The sequence below is a fragment of the Heterocephalus glaber genome, unplaced genomic scaffold, assembly GCF_053883595.1.
Source record: "Heterocephalus glaber isolate CG9 unplaced genomic scaffold, H.glaber_assembly_v1.0 deba00001442, whole genome shotgun sequence".
Classification (NCBI taxonomy): domain Eukaryota; kingdom Metazoa; phylum Chordata; class Mammalia; order Rodentia; family Bathyergidae; genus Heterocephalus; species Heterocephalus glaber.
In genome coordinates this window covers 47,797,282-47,819,674 of record NW_028258296.1, presented here as the reverse complement: position 1 = coordinate 47,819,674, position 22,393 = coordinate 47,797,282, and the positions used below count along the sequence as shown (strand labels likewise).

At 41.5% G+C, this 22,393-nt stretch overlaps 1 long non-coding RNA gene across 1 annotated transcript in view; it reads left to right on the top strand.

The window, feature by feature from the left end:
* LOC110350982 (uncharacterized) overlaps positions 1-22,393 on the top strand; it is a 55,541-nt gene that overhangs the window by 15,070 nt on the left and 18,078 nt on the right. Inside the window, exons 3-5 of the long non-coding RNA XR_015452043.1 lie at positions 7,018-7,196; positions 10,788-10,867; positions 15,449-15,622. This is a non-coding gene — a long non-coding RNA (uncharacterized LOC110350982). The remainder of the gene's footprint in view (positions 1-7,017; positions 7,197-10,787; positions 10,868-15,448; positions 15,623-22,393) is intronic.

Here is a 22,393-nt window from a genome sequence, read left to right as displayed (position 1 = left end):
TGATTTCAAATTCTTAAGGGTTGCTCTCTCAGAACATTACCCACTGTGCAGGGAGAATCTAGGACTTCCAGGTACTGTATGTGCTTTGTAGACTGTTTCTGTTATCAAAACATCCAAGAACCTCTCCTTCAATGTGAAGGAGGCCAAATAAGCATTCCTGGACACTTTCGAGAGGTGGCATTATGTTCCCAAAGATTCCAAAGTCCTCACTGAGATACATATATTCCTAGGATGATTAGAGCTGGAGACAAGGATTTTAGAGCTTATGGAGTTGTTCCCCTGGTCTGTATTTTACTGACACAGACACTGAGTTTTGGGGTCCCACAAGATGTACATATAAAATAGGTCAGAATTATCCACTGGGCAGATAAATATCACCCAGCTCTCTACCCAGTCATGGACCAATCCATCAATATATGAACACTGCAATGGGAAAATATTCCTAAGATTTAAAGTTACAGCTATCTGGATGTCCAAAAAACATAAAAAGAACAATCTAGAAATTAAATTTAAAAAATAAAACTTCAAATTGGGTAAAGCTGACTGGGTGAATCCTGGAGGTTTAAAAATGATGGATGGGACCAGTGTGTCAGGGAAGGATTGAAGTGTCTAACACCTGGATGATTGAGCATTACTCACATGGAACAGGAATGGCACTGTCGGTCTCCCCTCCCTGCTCCTGACTCCCTTCATTAATGTCATGAATATTGTCAGCATTGGCATCTTTGAGTAGAGAGGACAAAGATATGAAATGAGCTATATAATTTCATATTTTGAATATATTCTTAGTGTTTGGCCATACAAATTTGTGTGTATGTCAATTGTGAACCTGCTGCAGCTTGATTAATAGAGGAATTAATTTTAGAAGGAAGAGGAAATACTGACATCTTTGATACCAGATTACTCATATGAACTACAGGGTACACGCAGGACTGAGAAGACAAGCAAGTAAAGAAAATTCTACAGTGTCACACACCAAAGATGTCCTGCCTTTCTCCATAATCCCTGACCACAGATAGAAGATTGAGCTAGCTCAGCTCCTTAAATTCCCAGCCGTCACCAGGTAAATTGTGTGTCTGCCACTCTTAATCTCTGAAGATCAGACTGAGTTAAGGCAGGTGGATGGCTAAGAGCAGGGGCATTAGAGAAGGAACCTATAGTTAAACCCATTTCACCTCCTCATTAGCCATCTTCCAGTCTGCCCCAAATCCCTTATGTGAAGATATTTTTCAAATGAATAATAAAACTATGAACAAAATAATAAAAATATGACAACAAGCATTGATAATTAAAGAAACACAAGTAGTTAATAAAATTCAGAAATATTTTAATTTCACTTATTATTAAAGAGATGCAAATTAAAACAATGAGAGTTTTTTCTCTATCAATTTGGCAAAGATAAAAATATAATATTCACTGCTATTTGAGGGGCTGGTGAAGTAGGCACTCTACTGAGTATAAATACAATCCTTCTGGAAAGCACTTTGGATATATATCAAAAGTCTCAAAAGTTTTTGCATGGTTTGTCCTAGTAATCCTAGTTCTATAATAAATTGTAAGGAAAAACTAGAAATGTCATGAAGAACTATGCATGTTGAATGATTTTCATATAAATATTCATGTATCAAAAATTTTAAAATAATATAAATCTCTAAAAATAAAAGATCAAAAATTAACCTCATCTAGCCACTAAAATATTTTAAAAGAAAACATCATAGTATATATAAGAAGATCCTGTATTTCTCATATAATATTATGAGATAGGTTGCAAAAATTATGTATGTTTCCAGTTTTATAAATTATAGGTAGAAAAATAGATATACCTGAAGAAAAAATATTTGAAGGATACATACCAACACATTAGCTTTGTCTTGTCTTCCATGAGATTTTATACTAGGACAAAAAAGTGTATTATTTTAATGTTACAATTTAATAAGAACTAGAATGAGATAGCATTTCATACCTGGCAAAGTCACCAAAATAAAAAGTAATCACACCAACTTCTGGTGAGGATACAGAGAAACTGGATCACTCCTACAATACTGATAGGAATGTAAAATGGTCCACCCATTTGGAACATACTGTGGTGGTTTTTTATAAAACATGTGGTTATCAATGATATGGCAACTACAGTCTTGGGCATTTGTCCCAGAGAAACAATAATCTACATTTACACAAAAACCTACACATCAATGTTCACAGAAACTTTATTCAGAATCACCCAAAACTGGAAACAACCCTTCAGTGAGTCAGTGGTTAAAAAAACTGTGGTATAAACATTCTGTGGAATACTACCTGGCAATGGAAAGGAGCCAACTATTAGTACACACGATAACTTGGACAGATCTTAAAGGAATTACATGGGGTGGGGGAGGATCCCAAAAGGTTACGTACTGTATGATTCCATTTATATGACATTCTTAAAATGACAAAATTATAGCAATGGGGAGTCTGGGGGTGTAGCGCTGGTAGAGCACTTGCCTAGCATAGGTGAGGCCCTGGGTTCAATGATCAAGATGGAGAACAGAGGAATGGGTTAGGGAGAAAAGGGAGGGTGCCTATTAAGGGTATCACGAAGACTCTTTGGGATGAACACATTCTGTATTTTGACTGGAAGGTGGTCCCACAAGCCTGCACATGTGATAAAAATGCATAGAACGAAATACACATTGAAATGAATTGCTGAAATCCAAATAAGGTTGGCATATTGTATCATGGTCAGTTTCCTGGTTGTGATATTGTCCTATAGTTGGGCAAAATATTAACACTGAGAAAAACTGGTAAAGGATTTAGGCTTCTCTATCCATTATTTTTTACAACTGCCGGTGAATCTACAATTATCTCACCATAGTTTAAAAATAAAAGAAATGGGCAGGAACCTATAAATTACATGATACTTAAGAGATATATCAACCAATTACTATGTGTGCTTATTTGGATCCTGATCCAAACTATGTGACATTTAGGCTACTACAAATTGGAGCATTGGCGGGAGAGTTGATGCCATTAAGAAATTACAATTATTCTTTTAGATGTGAAGGTATCATTGTGGTTGTTTAAAAAAAAATATGAGTTCTCATGAGATTCAAACCAAAATATCTAGAGATGAAGTCATCTGAATATGGATGTACTTCAAAACAATATGATCAGGGATGAGGGTGAGGTGTGGATTGCTTAGGCTTAGCCATGGAGGATGTGTAAATTGACATATATCGCAACATCTGTTTTTGTATATTTTCAAAACTTTCCATAATAAAATTTTTTAAGTAAGGAAAAAATTTCAAAAGAAGGCTGAATCTCCAAGGAAACTTGACCAAAGCACTTGTTTGGTTGTTGGTAAAGCCTGTGGCTTCTAGCTGAGCAACCTGTGTACCAGGCACTGTGCTAGGCTTTAAAGGCAGGAGTGTGAAGAGGCTGCACCTTCTCAGAGATCAAAGGCCAGTGGGAGAAAGAAACTGTATGAACAAGGAAGTACAGCTGGAGGTGGGGACCGCTAGTGAGGACTGCACAGTGGTGGAGGAGCTGAATGTTTGAGGACCTGCTGCAGCCTATGTGGGTTACAGTGGAGAGGAGAGGTCTTTCCACTTGAACTTGGTCCTAAACAGGACTCAACAGCACCTGTTTTCACATCAGTGCTTCTCATTTAGGACCCCAAATTGTATTGAATTCTTGGTGTCAGCTGACTCTGCTGTCCCTTTCAGGGAACACTCAAGACAAGGCTATTAATGTTTTATGAAGTCTTTCAGTTCCTGTAACAGGACAATTGGAGCTCAGATTCAATCTCTCTCATCTCCAGCCACCACACACCAAGGTCCTTGAACCTTTCAGCTCTGGCTCCATTACTCAGATACGGAGCCAGAGGAAAATGGCTAAATGAGCCTTTTGGAGGGAAAGAAATTTGATTATATGTCTTAGAGAAACAAACAGGGCATAATTGCATTTGATGAGGGCAGTGCTTCATGTTACCTTGATAAAATGTAAACTCAAATGAGAAAAGTTGTATGTATGTATATACATATATATATGAAATTACATTATAGCTACTGCCTAATCAGTTTCAATAATATAAAGGACGCCATATGGTTAACAGTATTAAGGCCATAAATTACATTTCATAGAATGTGGTTTCTCCACAGAGCCACTTGACAAGGCATGCTGTGATTAATGTTACAGCAGGGAGACATGCCAGAGTGAAGAGGGTAAGGAGAGGTGGCCATAAGTAGGGCACAGGGACAATGTGATAGCAGCTTCTACAGCACTCGGTCTGAAAGACCAGGACCCTCAAACTTCATGACTGGTGGACGACACCTGCTTCACTTGGTTAAAAACAAAAACAAAATCCACCCAACACTTTAAAAAAGTGATAACCGCTGTCCTGGATATTGCTGTTGACATATATCATTTATCATTGCCTGTACCATTATTGCTAAATAGAGAATCAATAGATGAAAACATAAAAGACGGGCCGAAATAACAATCACCAAATAAAGGTAAATCTTCTATGAAGAGTTAACACGACACCTGGTCGCTGGACCAAAGCATCTGTGGCTGGCCTTGCCATTTGTCACTATTGATTCTGCCTGTGATAGAGAGAGGAAGAGCCCCGCTGCCTTGACGAAGAAAAATTTCTCCTCTTGCACAGTATGATTTGCAACCTTCAGCCTCATTTGAATCCTTACCTCTAGAGTCTTTATTCTGACAGAAGAAGCCATAAAGGAATTAGCTTTTTGTCTCAAAAGTCTGCCTATAATTACTTTTGGTATCAAACGGCTCCAGAAGCTGGAAAATAATGATTTTAAGGGATACGAAGCTCAGCCATAAATAATAGCTTTGAATAGAGCGTACAACAGGCAAGGCCTGGAAGCAGAGAAAGCAGGGTGGGTGATGGAAATGTATAGAAGGACAAATGGCCTCACCTGTGGGCATCCTTGAGCTTTGTATGTTACCAAGGACTTGCTCATTTATTACCTCCTGGTGGCTCAATAGCTTGGTTTTCCCCTTAGGAAGGACCATTCTTTGGGAAATGGCTTAATTATCCAAGCTGTCTTTTATTTTGATAACAAGGAAAAACAACTCATTCTAAGCAAGTCATAATTGCTGAGATAAAGAAATAATATTTTCCCAATATAATTCCACAGACACCTATAGAGCTTCTGTCAAATATCACCAGCAAGCACTAGGGGATGCATGTTCACTCATCAGATATTTACTGAGAGACAGACCTTTGTTAGGAAGGGGGCTCAGTGCTCCTGGGTAAGACAGTCCCTTCCTTCTCCAAGCTAGCAGCCTAGTAAGGGAGATGGTCATTGAACAAATCATCACACAGCCAAGCAAGCCACTGAGACTGTGGAAACTGAAGGAGAAGGGCAGGCGCTATAATAAAGTATGATGACTTGGGTCTGAGCACCTGAGGAAGACTTCCCTGAGAAAAGAACATTTAGATGAAAACAAAGGACAACTAGGCATCAGAGAAGCAAGGAATGGGTGTACCAGGAGGTGGAAAATATATATAGTTTTTCTCTCCAAAAGCTCTTAAAAGAACTGGGAGCCCAAAACATGAATGAGAGGTTGGAGCCTCTAAAGATTGCCAGATGCTCCAATGAAGAGGACTGTACATGGCTTCCAGCAGGGTGAGCCTACCTGCACTTGAACTTTGACTCCTAGCAACACTGTGAAAGCAAAGCTATGCAAAGCAATGCTGTGGAATGAGAGCAAGAGAGAGAATTATTCTTCTTGGCTTGTCTGCTGCAGTACTGTTGATGCACAATAAACAGAAGATAATATGACCGTCCTTGTTATTATTTCCTCTCTTGGATAAGTACTTCAGTTTTTAATCTCTCTTTTGAAAGATGAAAATGAGGACTTGGCAAAGATGCAACATATTTTAGATCTGAAATTTTTAAAATTCTTAGTTTAAGTGCAGCAAAATATGGCATGATGAACATTATGGAAAAAAGCATGATGGTGTCATGAAGTGTGACTGAAAGTAAGCCAACTGTTGAACTGATTCTGTGGACTTTTCATGCATTCTTTCCACAACTATTTATTGAGCACCAACTACACGCCTGGCATACAGAGTGGGACAGACAAGGTTCTTGTCCTCATAGGGATTGCATCCTAGTATGTTTTGAGTTTGTGATTTGTAGGCGAAGTCTGACAAAGGAGTGCATGTTGGAGGCTCAGAGCCTCAACCCATACAAAGTCCCACCTCCTTGGGGTCTTGGCTGCCTGCTCCTCAGCTCTCAGCCTCAGTGGGGTATGTGAGTGCCACCCTGTGGGTTCAGGTCCCAGGCTGGGAACATCTATGAAGTTCTGTCCATGGGTGTCCTTGTGCCCAAGAGAAGATGACATTCAGTGGCATCGAAAGCCATCATAGATGGAGAGAAACCACAGAAAGAAGGGGAAAGATTTTCTTCTTACTTCTTGAACAAGGGGACCTACATTCTCATTGTTCACTGAACTCTGCAAATTACACAGCTGGCCCTGGCCCTGGCCCTGGCCCTGCAAGGAAGGGGCAGTGAGCAGACCCGTGTGCAGGAAGATGTGGGTGTTGGACACTCAGCAGAGGCAGTCAGTGCTCAGGCCTTCAGGCTGGAGCCAGCTGGGCACAGGGGAGGAGAGCAGGGAGGTGGCTGCGTGGGAGGGTGGGGAAGTGCTGAGGGGCACCAGGGCCCCAAACCAGGCCAGGCAGGGGGGTCACAGTCAGGAAGCAGCTTCCTGTCTCCATGGAAATGTGGGAGGGTTTCTGGCAGGAAAATTATACTATCTGATTCATATTTGTAAAGGCTATTTTTTGGGACGTGGTGAGATGTACTTTTATCAACGTGATAACTCATTCATACTCCATCTTGCCAAGGGGCTGGGTGGCCCCTTAAGACAGTAACAGGCATAAATGCTGGTGCACAAGAAGGGAAGCGCGCGAGAGGTAGACCTGAGCTGTCTGCTGAGACCCAGGAGCCAGAGTGTGCTCCGGGAGGGAACATCTGAGGCTTTCTTTCTCCTCACTGTATTGAGAAGCAGGATCATGTGCTACGAATGAGGGGTGGCCGTCTGAGGCAGGAAGAGGAGGTTTGGAACATCTTTCGAGGAGAGGAGAGAGCTGCCTTGGAACAAGAACCAAAAAGGATTCCGACAGCCCGGATGGCCAGCTCCGGTGGGGACTCTTCTCTTCTCTGAAGATAACTGTTTCACCTGAGGTATGGACCCCATACTTCGCCTTTTCTTGACGTTTCTCCCCACTCTCCTTTAATGAACAGATCCTTTTTTCCCCACAGATGAACCCAGAGCCTCACACAGGGTAAGCAAGTGCTCCACCCCTGAGCTACACCCCAACTTTAAACCCCCAGACACCCTATTATACACCTCCATTCCAGCCGCTTTTCAGTTTGTCTGCCTCTCCTGTATCTATCTTTAAATGATTGGCACTTTCTTCATCTACTTATCCATGTTCTCACCACTCATTCCCTCTCTAATCTCTTGAAATATGATTTTTATTCCACTATATTAGTGAAATTTCCCTTAAAGGTCACCCACGTTTTCTGTCCTATCTTTGCTGTGCTATATGCTGTGTGTGTGTGTGTGTGTGTGTGTGTACGCGCGCGCTCACATGCCCAAGTTTAACCGGTAAAAGTTTCTTCTCACTTTGCCCTCACCTCTTGTTTGAAATTTTTGTTCTAAATTTATTGGACATGGGCTCCCAAAACTCCTCCTCTTTCTGCATGCTTTATCTTCTTGGCATCATTCTCTCTTCTCAGTCTCTTGTCATTTGTATTGAGTCTCAGCTCTTGCTCATGGCTTGGCCCTGTGCTCAGGGAGCTTCTCTACTTTTATTGTCATCAACTATCTCCAAATGAGCATGGTCTCCCAGCTTAATGATCAACACTTCGCTTTATAGTTCCCAAGTCACACTGTTAGCCCAAACTTCCTTCCCCAAACTCTGTTGGCATATTTCAATCTAAAATCAACATGACCAAAAGTTACCTTAAAATTTTTCCTGTGAAAAATCACTTTTCAGAAGTTTTCCAAATTTCTCCTGGTTTCTATTCTTGAGTTGGTCATATATCCAATTGTGCAGGCAATATATCATGTCTCATCACTTTTGTTTTCCAAGCACATCTCAGATATAATCCTCTTTCTTCATTTCTATTAATTCATTCACCCAACATACAGACTTTGAAGTGACATCAGAGGTTTAGCCTCACCTTTTCTTATGACTGGAATTTTCTTTCTAATGTCCAATCACTCATTTATTCAGCAGATATTTAGTGAGAACCTGTTATGCATGCTGGGGACAAAGACCTGGCAAAGAAGGCAAAAGTCCTTCTTCTCATGCAGTGTATATTATACTCAGGCAGACCAATAATACATAAATAGTGAAATCATTTTCCACAGTGATGGAGGCAGGATGAAACTCTTCATTAAATGAGTGATTAGAGAGATCATCTCCAAGAAAGTGCCATTCCAGTTTGGTTCCAGAGGAACAGAAAGAGAAAACCATGCTAAGCTCCAGGAACAGCCCAGGTTGGGACATCTAGTGTGAAGGTCCTTGTGTGGGAATGATCCTAGCTTTGTGTGCGAGCCCCAAAAGGTTCATGTGTTATAAGTGCAGTCGGCTCAGAGGAGAACTGAAAAGGTGAGTCTAGACAGGCAGGTATGTCCAGATGATACAGGGCTTTGTAGGGTGGACCGAGAACTTGGAGGTTTAGTCTAAGTTCAAGGAGAAGCCATAGAGGGGTGGACTTTTAAGCAAGTCAGTGATACGATTTGTTTTGCATTTCATAAGATCACTCTAGCTACTTAATGTATGGAGAATGGATTGTGCGACTCCTGAGGAGACATAGGGAGTCCAGCTGAGAGATAATGGCAGCCTGGAACAGGTGAGGGCAGTGCAATTGGAGACAAGTGAACAAACATATGTTAAGATATTTTACAGGTGGAAGTATTAGGGTTTGTGGTTGGGCTGGATTTAGAGACAAAGGAAAAGATGGATTCAGGATGACTTCTAGGTTTGGGCTCAGGCAGTAGATGTCATTTCCTGAGAGGGGAAGTCTGTGGTGAAACAGGCTGATGGGTAGAGGGAATCCAGTCTCTGCATGTACACTCCTAGTGAAGGGGCACTCACTGCAAGAACAGGCTATCCTGCCACCGAGAGTGGGAAAGTCTTGTATTGAAACCAAATGTGTTTCTCTGCATATTTACCCACTCATTTTGATACTTCCTTTTCAACAAAATGAATTGTATTTCCTTTTCCTACGTGATAGTCTTTTTCCTTACCTACATTAAGGAAAACCACTTTGACCTTCTAAATTTTCTCTTTTCTGATTAATCTACTCAAATTTTTTTCTTATCATGCCTGATCCAAAGTGGTTTTTCTTCCACCTCATACCAGTGCCTCATTACAAACAGCTAGATCCATCTTTCCAATGCACCAGTCACTAATCACTGATGGGAGGGTACTGTGCTATGCTGGGGACATGTGTCCAACAAGATACTAAAATTAGACTCTTCTGTCTCAGTTTCACTAAGGCAAGAAGACAATAGATGTTGCATCTTGAAATACAACCATGCAAAAAATTTCAAAGTCAGCAGCCAAGCAAATTCTTAGACTTTCAAGAAACTCCCACTTGTATCGTATAAAAGAGTTGGGAATGGAGACTGAGAGATTTCTGCAAGTGCAATGTGTGATGTGGCTGTGGATGCCATTCTTCCCAAGGGTGGGTGAGGCCCGTGAGTGTGTCAACCCTAAGATAGTCCCCAAATTCTGAAGGCCCAGCTTATTAGAATAGCAGCAGTCACACAAGCACTTTCTGCTTCCTTTAGCTGTCACCCTGGCCTCCTTCAGCCATAGAGGAGCCAGAAGTCACAGTCAGCAGAAGGACAAGAAGAGATGAGTCTAGAAGGTAGCACCACCTTTTTGCCACTTGGAGGCAATCTGCTGGAAAATAGATGAGGCTTAACTTTGAAATTTTTATTATTACATTGGTCCTGTACATTATTCATTATTAAATTGAAACCATGAGCAGGAGAAGAACTTGCCCTGTTTTGATGAGATGGTAGATGTCCAAAGTCTCTTTGTGATTACATTTCAAGGGTCCTCCTTGTTCAACATTCTGGTTATACACAGATTAAGGAAGTGTTCGCGATGTCATACTCTTTCTTTAAGAGCTCCCTCTCTGGCTTTCTCTTGCCTCTTAGACTGAATCTAAACTCCTAAGCCTGGAGGCTTGATGTTCCTTGTTACCTGAGCTCATCTATATTTTTCAACCAAAGCTCTCACAATTCCTAACAGAACATTTCACTTCCGTCAGGTGATCCTCTGGGCTTTGTAATAACAGCTAATATTCACCGAACATTCATTGTGCTACGCATTATGCAGTCTGCCCTCTGTAACCATGAGTTCCCCATCTGTGGATCCAACAAGATGTAATTTGAAAATATTTTTTAGAAAATGCATCTGTACTGAACACATTCAGACTTTTTCCCTTGTCGTTATTCCCTAAACAATATAGTAAAAACAACTATTTATGTAATATTCACCTTGTATTAGATATTATAAGTAAACTAAAGATGTTTAAAGTTTATGAGAGGATGTGTATATGTTATATGAAAACCCTATGCCCTTTCATAGAAGGGACTTGAGCATCAGCAAATCTTGGCATCCTTGGGGATATTGGTGGAGATCCTGGAGCAATCACCCGCAGACCACCGAGGATAACTTCATTATATGATCCTCCCAACAATCTTTTGATGTAGATATGATTATTATTATTATTATTCCCATTTTACAGATGAAATATCTGAAATCAGCCAATAAAGGAGACTGTGAATGCCCCAGGAAATCTGACTCCAGAGCCCACAATCCTCATAGGTAGGCGGACCACTTTCTCTCCCTATATTCATACATTTGTTGCTCTCAACTTACTTTTGGTACATCCCCTGCGCTCCTCTTTTCTGCTTATGCCATCCCAGATAGCTGTCAAATCCCAGCTCAAACTCCGAGCTCTGTGAGGAGCTTTCCCTAACTTTACAGCCATCTCTAGTCTCTGAGCTCCTAAAACATTCTCCTTGCTGAGGACTTCCAAGCTTGAACTCATGCCATCTGTGTCTCTGTTGTTTTGGGGGGCATGTTATGTGGGTAAGCCCCTGTCCTTTCTTCCAGATAAGAGTCTGTGTTCTGTCTCTTCTTGTATTCATCATGGCAATAGTTCTCAAACTTTAATGCACAGAGTATAAACAGACAGCTCACCAAATAATAACAAAATAAGTGATGCTTAAATGGATGAAAAGATGCCGGACCTCATTATAAGGATAGGCGAAGACTCACTGAGTCACTATTTATCACCTGTCAGACAGGCAAAAACCCAGAAGTGTGACAACATATTTTGATTACAAAGCTGCAGGGAAAAGCAACCTCTCAGACACTGATGAGGAGAAAGCAAAATGACGCCTCTCTTACAGAGGGAACCTGGCAGCATCTAACAGTATTACATGTACATTCTTTTCCACTCAGTAATGTCACTTTTGGGAATCTATCCTGAAGATACACCGGCAAAAATTCTGTATGTGCAAAGCTATTCTTTGTAGTATTGTTTATAAAAGGAAAAATCTGGAAGGAAAAAAAAAAGCCAATGTCAATCAATAGAAGCCTGGCTAAATAATTATGGTACACCCATATAAAGAGTCTTATGTGGGAATGAAGAAGGATCACTTCAGACTGTTCTGGATGATCTCCAGGAGCTATTGTTAAGTGAACAAAAAAATAAGGTGAAGAAAAATGCATATCATATGCTACCATTTGCCCAAGAATGGATGGAGCATATAAATATATAAATATTTATATATTTGCTTTTCTTGATATGGTACTGGGAGTTGAATACAGAGCCTTTACACTAAGCTAAATCCCTTGCCTTTTTAAATTTTTTTGAGTCAAGGTCTCACTAAGTTGCTAAGTTGCCCAGGCTGGTCTTGAACTTCCAGTCCCCCTCCCTCAGCCTCCCAGAGTGCTAGGATTATAGGTCGCTTATATTTGCTTATACATATTTTCACAAGGAAACAATGAAAGTATAAACTGAAAAATAATAAAAATTATTGTCTCTGTAGGGAGAAATCAGTGGGGATTAAGAGATCTCCCTGAATGAATCTTGCTTTATAGTTTTGACTCTGAAATCAAATACTTTACATAACTCAAAAACCAAATTAAAGCTAAGGAAAACATTTAAAAACAGAAACAGCTATATATGGATCCTGGAATTGGACAATTAAGTAAAATGGAACAGAGCCATGCTCTCACTGTTGCTGTGGGAGGTCACAGAGAAGCAAGGAGAGGAAGCCAGAATGATCCCTGTGGCAATAGACTGACAGTAGAGACTCTAGTATGAACTCATGTTTAGCTTAATATAGACACAGATGGTTATACACAGAAATATTTACACATGTGTCTATATACACAGGTTAGTACGTACACTTCTCTTTCCTTGGCCCATTGGCTGAGAAGACTCAGTAGCAAGTAGCACACCTAACACCCAGATCTTGGTTTCTAACACCGTTCTCTAACAAAAGGAACCAGGCTCTGTAGAGAAAAGATTAGTTTTACCACTGAGGTAGGAAATATCCAAGACAATTATGGAGCTTCTTGTCATGTCAGAAAGCAAGGAAGTGCTCAAAAAAGAATTATGGGGACATGTAAAAAGGACACAAAAACAAACTGACGAGTTCCCACAGGCCAATGTTAGACCAATTTGAATAAAAGAGTTGGATTATAATCTCAAATATAAAATAAATAGCTACGATTTTATACTGACATAAAGAAAACTTCAATAAATAACAGAGCAGACAAATCTTTTATGTAAAAAAAATCCAAATAATTTATGTAGATATCTACCCTCAAGGAGATAAAGTAGAATTCTCTACTCCTTAAAGGTAGGCCATGCATAATGACTTTTTTCCAAAGGGTACAGTATGAAAAGGGGAAGGAAGAGTAAAGCCACAGGGAAAAACATGACAGACACCACCTCAGCAAAGTGATCAACGTCAGCATCACGTTGACAGGATGTAGGCTCGGCAGGATGTGATGCAACTGACACTTTATTTCTGCAGTCTTCCCTCCCCAGACACATAATCCCACATTCGTCATGAGAAAAGCATCAAACAAATCCCAACTGAGTGACATTTTACAAACTATCAAGGTCATCATAAATAAGAAAAGTCTGAGAAAATGTCACATCCAAGAGGAGCCTAAGGAAATATGATGTCCAAATGCAATATGGTGTCCTAGCAGGGATCCTGGGCCAGAAAAGGGACATCAGATAAAAACTAAAGAAATCCAAATAAGCTGTGAACTTTCATATGTTTCACCATTGGCTCATTAACTGTGACAAAAGCACTGCATCAATATAAGATGTTAATGATGGGATAAACTGGGTGTGGCATATGTGGGAACTCTGTACTATCGTCACCATTTTTATGTACATCAAAGACATAAAAATGAAAAGTTCGTTTAAAAATCTAAAGCAAATTTAGCTGTATATCAAGTTGCTACTATAGATATGAACAGAAGAATTTTACAATATTGTGAGGATAAACATAGGCACAAAGAAATCTTAGATTGCCTTTGGAAATATAATTATAAACTTATAATTTATCTTTCTCTAAGTAGTGCAAGTGTCCTAGTTCTGTCCAAGATTGATAACCAGTGATAACCAATGAGCATCCCTAGACCCCAGCTTGTAACTCTAAGTACTATTTCCCACTAAAAAGAATCACAGCTCCTTGGAAAAATGAGTAATTATAGATCTAGGGTGAATGGACCTGGACCATCATGTCATACCTAAAATCAAGAAACTTATCGACACTATGGGCTCCTATGAACCAACCCAGAAACCAACTTGAAGTGACCTCCGCTGGACAAAGACAGGACAGCCTGAACATGAAAAAGAATAACAACAGTATAGATTAAACCACATCAAATATGTAAAAACTTAAGAGTCCGTGAGAAAGAAAACTTCACTGGCCATCTTTGGGGAGTTTTAGGGCATCAATCATTCTGATAAATATAAAAATAAAAAATAAAAGGAAATATAAAAGGTTTTATCTTGCCTTTCCTGTATAGAATATATCTCTTGGTAACCAAATAGCTTGCAAAAGAAACTTCTTCTCTGTAGAAAAATCACAGCTAGTAAATGCAGGAGGAAGGAGAATTAGAAAATCACCACGAAACAGAACCAGGCAATGACCAAATTGGCTGTTAAAACTATTAAATAAAATGTTGATGGACAACTTTATAATGAGTAGATCACGCTGACAGCACTTGAACCCACTGATGAATTTTAACTAGCAGTAGAACAGCTGGGAATAATGTTCCTCCACCTGTAAAATATTCTTGCCAAAAAAACAATTGAATCTAATCAGGCTTCAACCATCAGCTTACAGAAAATAAGAGAGATAGGAGAACATGTTAAGAACAGCACCATGAGGATACAATGAGTTAAATCCAGAATATAGGGAATTCTACAGGAGGAATGCTACAGTTTCCTCAACAAATAAATGTCCCTAAAATAATGGAGTGTAACTAAAAGAGTCATACCAACCAAACACAGTATGTGGATTTCTTTTTTCAGAGATCCTGACTTGAAAAAAACAAATGCAAAAAGACATATTTGAGACTGCTATGAAAGACTGAATGTGGACTGGGAATTTGATAATATTAACAAATTATAACTAGTGTTGAGTGTGATGATGGCATCGTGGTTATGTTAAAAGAATAAAAAAGTGGGTGTGGTGACACATGTCTGTAGTCCTAGCACTTCGGAAGGCTAAAGCAGGAAGACTGCAAGTTCCAGGCCAGCCTGGGCAACTTAAGACCCTCAAAAAAAAAGGGAAGGGAGGCTGGGATGTCCCTTCATCTGGAGGAACACACTGAAGAAGTGATGCATGAAAGGATAAGATGTCTAGGATTCACTTTTAAATATTCTCTCACCCCTTCCAAAAGTGTGGTACAAGGGCGGGGATTTAGCTCAGTGGTTCCGCCACCTGCCTCACAAGCACAAGGACCAGAGTTTGATCCACGGTACCAAACAACAACAACAACGATAACAAAAAACATGGTGCAGTTGGGTAGAATTAAGACAGGAATAACAGAATATTGTTGAAGCTGAATGATGGAAACGAGGTCCATTACACTACTCTCTCTAATATATTCATGATAAATAGTAAAACAAAGTTTTAAATTTTCCTAAAAATAGTTACAGGTTTGTGGGCACCAAGAAGGTTTTGATTCTAGATTGGGGGTAAAAAGTCAAGTAGTCAAGTAGTGATGCTGACCCAGATGGTGCAGGGCCAGATGAGAAACTGCTTTAGCGGAGCACTGCTATGGGCAGGAAACAAGCCCTGAGCAAGTATCTATGGTTATTTCACTCAGGCATTGAAGTTGGAAAACTCTCTTTATATGCAGGAAATATGGGGGAACCAAATGTGCTAGACACAGGAAGAGAGAAGCCTGACCAGGACGGCCAACTCTTTGGGTTGCATAAGATCGTCTTTCTCTTCGAGTTCATTTCTTAACGAGGTATTTGGTATCTCCAGCTCATTAACTGAAGGATCATTCGGACTCTCGCAGATTTGCTAAGTGAGTGCCAGTTCTGTTCATTCTCTGTCCTCCCTCTGTTGGGTTGTGTGTGTGCATAGTTTCTTCAGTCTGGTTTATTGCAGGATCGAGCAGCCGCCAACTCTCTTCTACCCAGATGCCAAGAAAACTGAGTTTTTGAGGCTCCTCACCCTGCCATCCTCTCCATTCGCTTATATGCATATTTTAGCTCAGTTGCCACCAGTAATAAAGGAGGAAATCATCAGAGCCAGTGCTTCTGTTCAGCAGTCCCCTAAGATCTCCGAGAAAACAGATCTGTTTAGGTAAACCAGAAGTGAGAATCCTCCTGAGGTGTCTGAGCTACTGAGTTTAATTGGGCTGCAGCTGCTTTCCTGCCTCCCACTTGCATTCCTGGTTCAGCCTGCAGACAACAGGGATTTACCAGTTAATTGGCTGTTTCTATGATTGTCATTCACATGTCACTCTTACTATTCTTTGTTACTACGAAATGCTTCTCTTAAAATGATTTGCTTTCCCATAGATCCTGAAGATGAACATGTGACCCTAAAACCTCTGGGATTGTTAGAGAGAGGCAAAAAAAAAAGTCTATGCTTGGAGATTATGTGTGTGTGTTGCAGGATTTGGGGCATTGCCCTGAACAGAGCCAAACAGACTGGGATTGGTGTCCCTGGTTATATATTATATAAAGGTGCTGGACCTGTAACAAGTGTCAGAACCAGTTAGACAGGTTGAGGGAGCTGCTTTTTTATTTCTCACCACCCAATAGAAGAGAGGAAACTTTCAACTCCTTTAAGTGAATGGTTTATTAGGAACTGTTGAGAAAGGTTAGCAAGCTAGGGCTTATGTTTCATGGCTCTTTCACTTTTTCGGCCAGGTGCTAGACCCTCAAAGCAGATACAAGCCTCCAGAATTGAGCAGGAGGCCTACTGGGCCTATCAGCTCTCAGTTCAACTTTAGACCTGGGCTGCCAATGGTTTTGAACTTGGTTGGCTTCTGACATATAAAGTTATGGGAGCCACTGCCAAAATCAATACATCATATGTGTTTACGTGTCTGGCTGTCTCAGGTTGTGTCATGGCGCTGGGTTTTGGTGGTCACTCTGTCTCCTGTACTCACTGCCTGTCAAACTGCTGCTCAGCTTTCTGCCAAACTTTCCTAGAGCCTCCCACCCTCACAGATTCCATGGGAAGTGTTTCAGAGTAATTCTCAGTGTTTCTCTTCCTGGTGCTTTACTTTTCTTTTTTTTTTCAATGGGAGTTTCCCCATTCAGGAATCCTAATTGGCTCCTAGGAGATGAGATGATTCTTTTAGCTCCTGTAACCTGTACATTTCTGCAAGGCCATTCTGTTTCCCAAATGAATACAATAGTCTAGGAGCCAAGGTGAAATCAGTTCCAGGTCCTCTACACTGAAGAAAAGAATGCTATATGTTGTAACTCAAAAATGAAGTCTGGGGGTTGAACTTCAATAAGTCTCCTTTAACCCAGGAGTTTGTACCAGTAGTAGGTGGGGTCAACTGGATTAGAGTGCTGTATCTTGTAAATATGTAGTATGTACCTTGCAACTCAGTTGCCCTTTTCCCTGCCTCTACTACCCAGAGTGAGGAAAGGGAATGTTTAAAAGTTCCAGTACCCAACCAGCTTCCCAGCCATAAGTCTCTATCCCTGAAGGTTTTTGTTTTTGTTTGGTTTAACTCCCTATATAATTCAAATGTGCTGCATGGTCAAGAACCATCACTCTAATGAAAAGTCCAAAGGGCAGCCAGGGATTTAGCTCAGTCATTCTGCCACCTGCCTCAAAAGTCCAAAGGGCTGGGAATAAAATTATCAACTTTACAAATCCTGCCTTTGCCATTAAAGAGTTTGTTGGCCTGTAAAACCATGAGTAACTATTCTAAGATGATTTGAGCACTAAAATTCTATGATTCCCTTTCAACTGGTCTCTCTCCTGGAAACACAGAGCACCCCAAGGCCAGCTGTTTTTCCAAAAACCTAGATCTTCTCTAAAGCTGTCCACAATGTACAAAGGTCTGTCTAATTGGATCAGCAAGTTGGTGAGCTCAAATTGCCTTACTGCACTTAAGTAAACCAGTAGTGTTGGTTTACAAAGGAAAAATACAAGCTCCATGGTGTTTCCGATACACGTAGGTCTACCAACTAGTTTCAAGTGAATAGTGGAATTTTTCTTAATGCATATTTAAATACTCTAGTTGTACTAGTTTTCAATTCCTCTGATGCTTGGTTAATTAGAAATACACCCTTCTTGGGAATGCCTGAAAATAAAAATGGATTCCCTTTCTTCTTTCACTAGTGGAAGTTTAAATACTCAAAAGCTAAGACTATGTTACTGAAAATGTACATTTTTTGGTCTGGCCTGGACTTTAATTAGATATTATTGCAGTTGTCTAAATGAATAGAGAGAAGCTTTAACTCCTGAACTCAGGCACAATTAGTCGGGCTTAAAGGAACTCTAAAGGGGTACTAATGGCTTTTAAAAAGATAAATTGAATTGAACCAGAGAAGCAGAAAATCGCCTTTGTTGAGAATCATCTTGGTTGTTTAAGAAAGGGAAGGCTTGTTGAAATTGGAACAACTAAATGAGCATGGCTGAGAGGAGAACCTTACCACTTTCTCTGCCAAACATAAATCGTAAGACAGAAACTTGAAGCTTGAACGCCACCCAGTTAAGCCAAAGCTGCCTCTCAGGTCCTGGTAACCTGCATGTATACCTACAGCCTGTGCCCGCAATTGTCTTGGCATCCCATAGCAAGGACTTCCAATGTCAGTCGTAAACGTTATCTCAAAGGGTATGTCATGAAAGTGTCTGAATGAAGGTAATTTAAACTCAGTTTCATTTTTTAAATGGGCCTTCAGGGCAGAGGTAAATAGCGCTCCTCTCTGTGAACCCCATGGTCCTTCAGGGTACATTACATGTAGAACGAGCCCAGTGTGTGTGAAACTAGTATTTATAGCTCCATGAGTCAAGCTTAAGAGATGGCAAAATCAAACTAAAGATGGTATAGCACAGCCACAAGAGCCCTGGGACCTGGTGACCAGAGGCAAATCTAGGGGTGTTCTTTTAAGTAGGCATTTAGAAATATCGCCCTCCCTCCCTCCAGAAATTCATACAGGGGGCTAAGGAGATGTCTGCTTTATCCAGTGCTAGTGCAAGTGGTCCTTGGTTTTTCTCTCACATACTGACTGCACAAAATAACAACATTTGGAAATGTTCATTGGTCACCACTGGACACCCCTCTGCCCTCGTCACCCTCTACCTCGCAACAGCTTTCACACCGCTGACCATTCACACCGTTGGCCAACCACACCACTGGCCATCCTGTCTTTGCCATTCTCCCCTCTGGTCTTCTCATCCCACCCTTCCCACCCTTCCACCTTCCTTGTGTCCAGTCCCCTTTGCTGCCCCTTTGTTTGTTGCCCGACCGATACCACAGCTCCCTGAGCTTGGCCCTGTGTCCCCGTCTCTCCAACTCACCCTTTCCCTTGCTGCTCACATCTATGGCCATGGCTTTAAACTCCCTAATCTAGACCATCAGCTCAGACTGGTCCTTGAGCTGCTCCCTCAGATATCTAACTTTCTCCTCCGTATCTGTACTTAAGTGTCCAATTGACATCTGATTCCTAACATGTCTAAAACGGAACTTTCATTTCTGTCCTCCCAGACCATGGGACCATCTACTTGCTCAAACCAGAAACCCAGTATCACCCTGAATCCTTCCCTTTTCCTCTAATCCTTCAATGAGTTCTGTCAGTTTTATCTCCAAAATATCTTTCTAATCCTCCCACTTATCTCCATTTCTACTCCCCCTGTCCTCTGTCCGTGGGAGGACTGTCACAGCCCTCTGGCTAATCTTTCTCTTTTCACTCTTGCTCCTTACAATGCATTCTCCACACAGAGGCCAGCGTGAACTTTACAGAATGTAAATCAGATCATGTTAATCATCTGATTAAAACCCTGCATGTTAGCCCAGGAATGCAAGGATATCTTGTTCTATAAAACTCCACATTAACAGATTAGAAGAGAAAAACTACAGAAGCATCCAGTCGACACTGAGCTTTCAATAAAATTCAAAAGTTGTTCATGGCAACAACTAGAAACAGAAGAGAACTTCCTTGCCCTGATAAAATGTATTAAAAACAAAAAAAAAGGAGCAGAAGTTATTGGAGGATTTGAATTCTGAACTACAACATTAAACGGAGTGATCGCGTTAGGTCACACTGAAAAGGAAAAAATAAAAAGAAGTCACTTGAGAATGGGAAGGAAGAGGTTGGAGGGTGGAGTAAGTCAGAAGCAGGACACAGAGAGCTTTGATTTCATCAGCAAGTTTTTGTGTCTTAGGGTTGGTGGTAGGTTCATTGCATTATCGGTAATGAAACCTTTTGGTTTGCCTATATATTTCAGCCTAAGTTGACTTTTGGTTTCTCCTAATTTAGGGTTAGAAGGGTTGGTGGGTGGACACCAACTGGATCGAGTGAGAAGAGCTGGGCTAGGGCAGCAGCAGTGACTATGGAGAGCCCCAGGGTGCCAGCCACCCCAGGCACGGGACCCGCCAAGGGTTATGCCTGATGGAGGAGGGAGGTGAGGAAGAGGAAGGCTTCTAGGGTGACTCACTGGTCACTGCAGAGCTGTCTGGAGAAGGATAGTGCACAATCAGGACCGGGGAAAGGGAGCAGGCACCGGGTCAGAAGCTGGGGTGGGATCCTGAGGCCAGACTTAGACAAGCTGGCCTTGAGGTACTGATCCATGTTCGGCGGGGGGTGGGGGTGGGGTGGTGAGGAGAGAGGAGAGATGTCACATTTAGGGCTCTGTACCACTCAGCCTCCATTCTGAAAGGTTGTCTCCTGTCTAGTCAGACACCAAGGGCAGGACCTCAAAATCAAGGCAAAATCATATTTCACTGTGACATCTCAGTGTTCGGGGCCCAAACCTCTGGACTCCCTGCTCAGAACCTCTGGAAATCCTGCCTCTCTGAGGCTTCCCAGCCCCGGCTAATTGCACAGGTTGCTCCCGGGTTGTTAAGGGCTTTAGAGTACCTTTCTGTTTAACAAACTCAAATTTTACAACTGATTTGGATTTACAGAAAAGTTGCAGACAGTACAGACCTCCCATCCCATACCCCCCACACCCAGCTTTCCCTATTAACAGCTTACATTAGTATATTTGTTACAATGAATGAACTAATACTGATACATCATTATTATTATTAACCAGTGCCCATACATTTAGATAGCATGTCCCCTTAGGCTCCTCTAGAGTGTAACAATTTTTCAGACTTTCCTTGTTTTGACCTTGACAGTTTTGTGGGGTTTTTATGTTTTTTATTTTGGTACCGGGGATCAAACTTGGGTCCTTCCGCTTGCAAGGCAGGTGGTGGAACCACTGAGCTAAATCCCTGGCCCTGACCTTGACAGTTTTGAGGAGTGCTGGTCAGGTATTTTGCAGAATATGCAACTGGGATTTGTCTGATGCGTGGCCTGCCCCCTTTAAGTAGCAGAGTCTGGCTCCCTTCCCCCAAACAGAAGATGGGAACAGCTCTGGTTAAGCATCCGGTGATGCAAGAAGAGCCTCAGGACAGCTCTGTGGACCGCTGCAGGGCCTGAGAAACCCAGTCCAGAACAATCCCTTATTAATAGACCAGGAAGCTGCTCTCCAGCCGTAATTCCCCTTTCCTGGGAGGATCTTTGAGTCATCGACCCACTTCAGGTGCATGCAGCTCTTTCCTGCACCCCAGGGTCTACCTGCAGACAACTGCTCCTTGTTCTGAGCTCCAGTCCCCACTCCCTGTGCACACACTTGAACGTCATGCTGCCACACTAATGCATTCACATTCAGACCCTCTAACTCAGTCCGTGGGTCATACTTGAAGTCTTCTTTCAACATTTCCAGGGCCTGTGAACCTGCTGAGAATGAAACACCATGGACCCAAGTGTGGAATCCCTGAGTCAGGGCAAAGTGTGAAATACACACCCTGTAGGAAATTAGAAGCAAGTCTTGGTGGTACCTTTGCATGAGCGAGGGTACCCAGAATACTCAGGTTTGGGGAGACCCAGGCTCTGGTGTCCAGCAGACCCAGACTAATCTTGACTTGGCCTCTAACTAGAACAGTCTCCTTGGCAGGTGCTCTGCACTTTGATTTTGAACTCAGAGGTTGTGGTGAGGATTGAATAAGAAAAAGCCCAGCACAATCAGTGTCTGGCCAAGCTCATAGCTGTTGGTATTATCATTATCATTATTATTACTGTTACTGTTCTTATTATTATCAGATATAGGCAATGTGGCCTGCTTCCTTTCTCCTGTGCCTTCTCACTCACCAGAAAACCATGGGTGGGAAGACACCCAGGCCTAACATTTTTCTAGGATCCATATTATTGGAGGCACTGACCAAAGGGTGGCTTTTCTAAATCAGCTGAGGTCCATGATGAAGCACAACACCCAAAATAACCTTTCAGATAAATCTGGGCTGGGAAAAGGTGCTTTTAGGAAAGGTCTCAGCCTGTCCTTTTCAGTAGGTTGCAGTGCTTTTCAATAGGTTGCAGCCCATTAGTGGACACTGAAATCAATTTGGTGGGTCATGACTAGCATTCAAAAGAAAGGAAGAAAGAAAGAAAGAAGCTGGACATGGTGGGCCACTTCTATAATCCCAGCACTGTGGGAGACTAAGGCAGGATGATCGAAAATTCAAGTCCAGTCTGGAAAATTCAAAGACTTGAAGTGACCCCATCTCTAAACAAAAAACATTTAAAAAGGGGTCTGGGGATGCAGCTCAGTGTGAAGG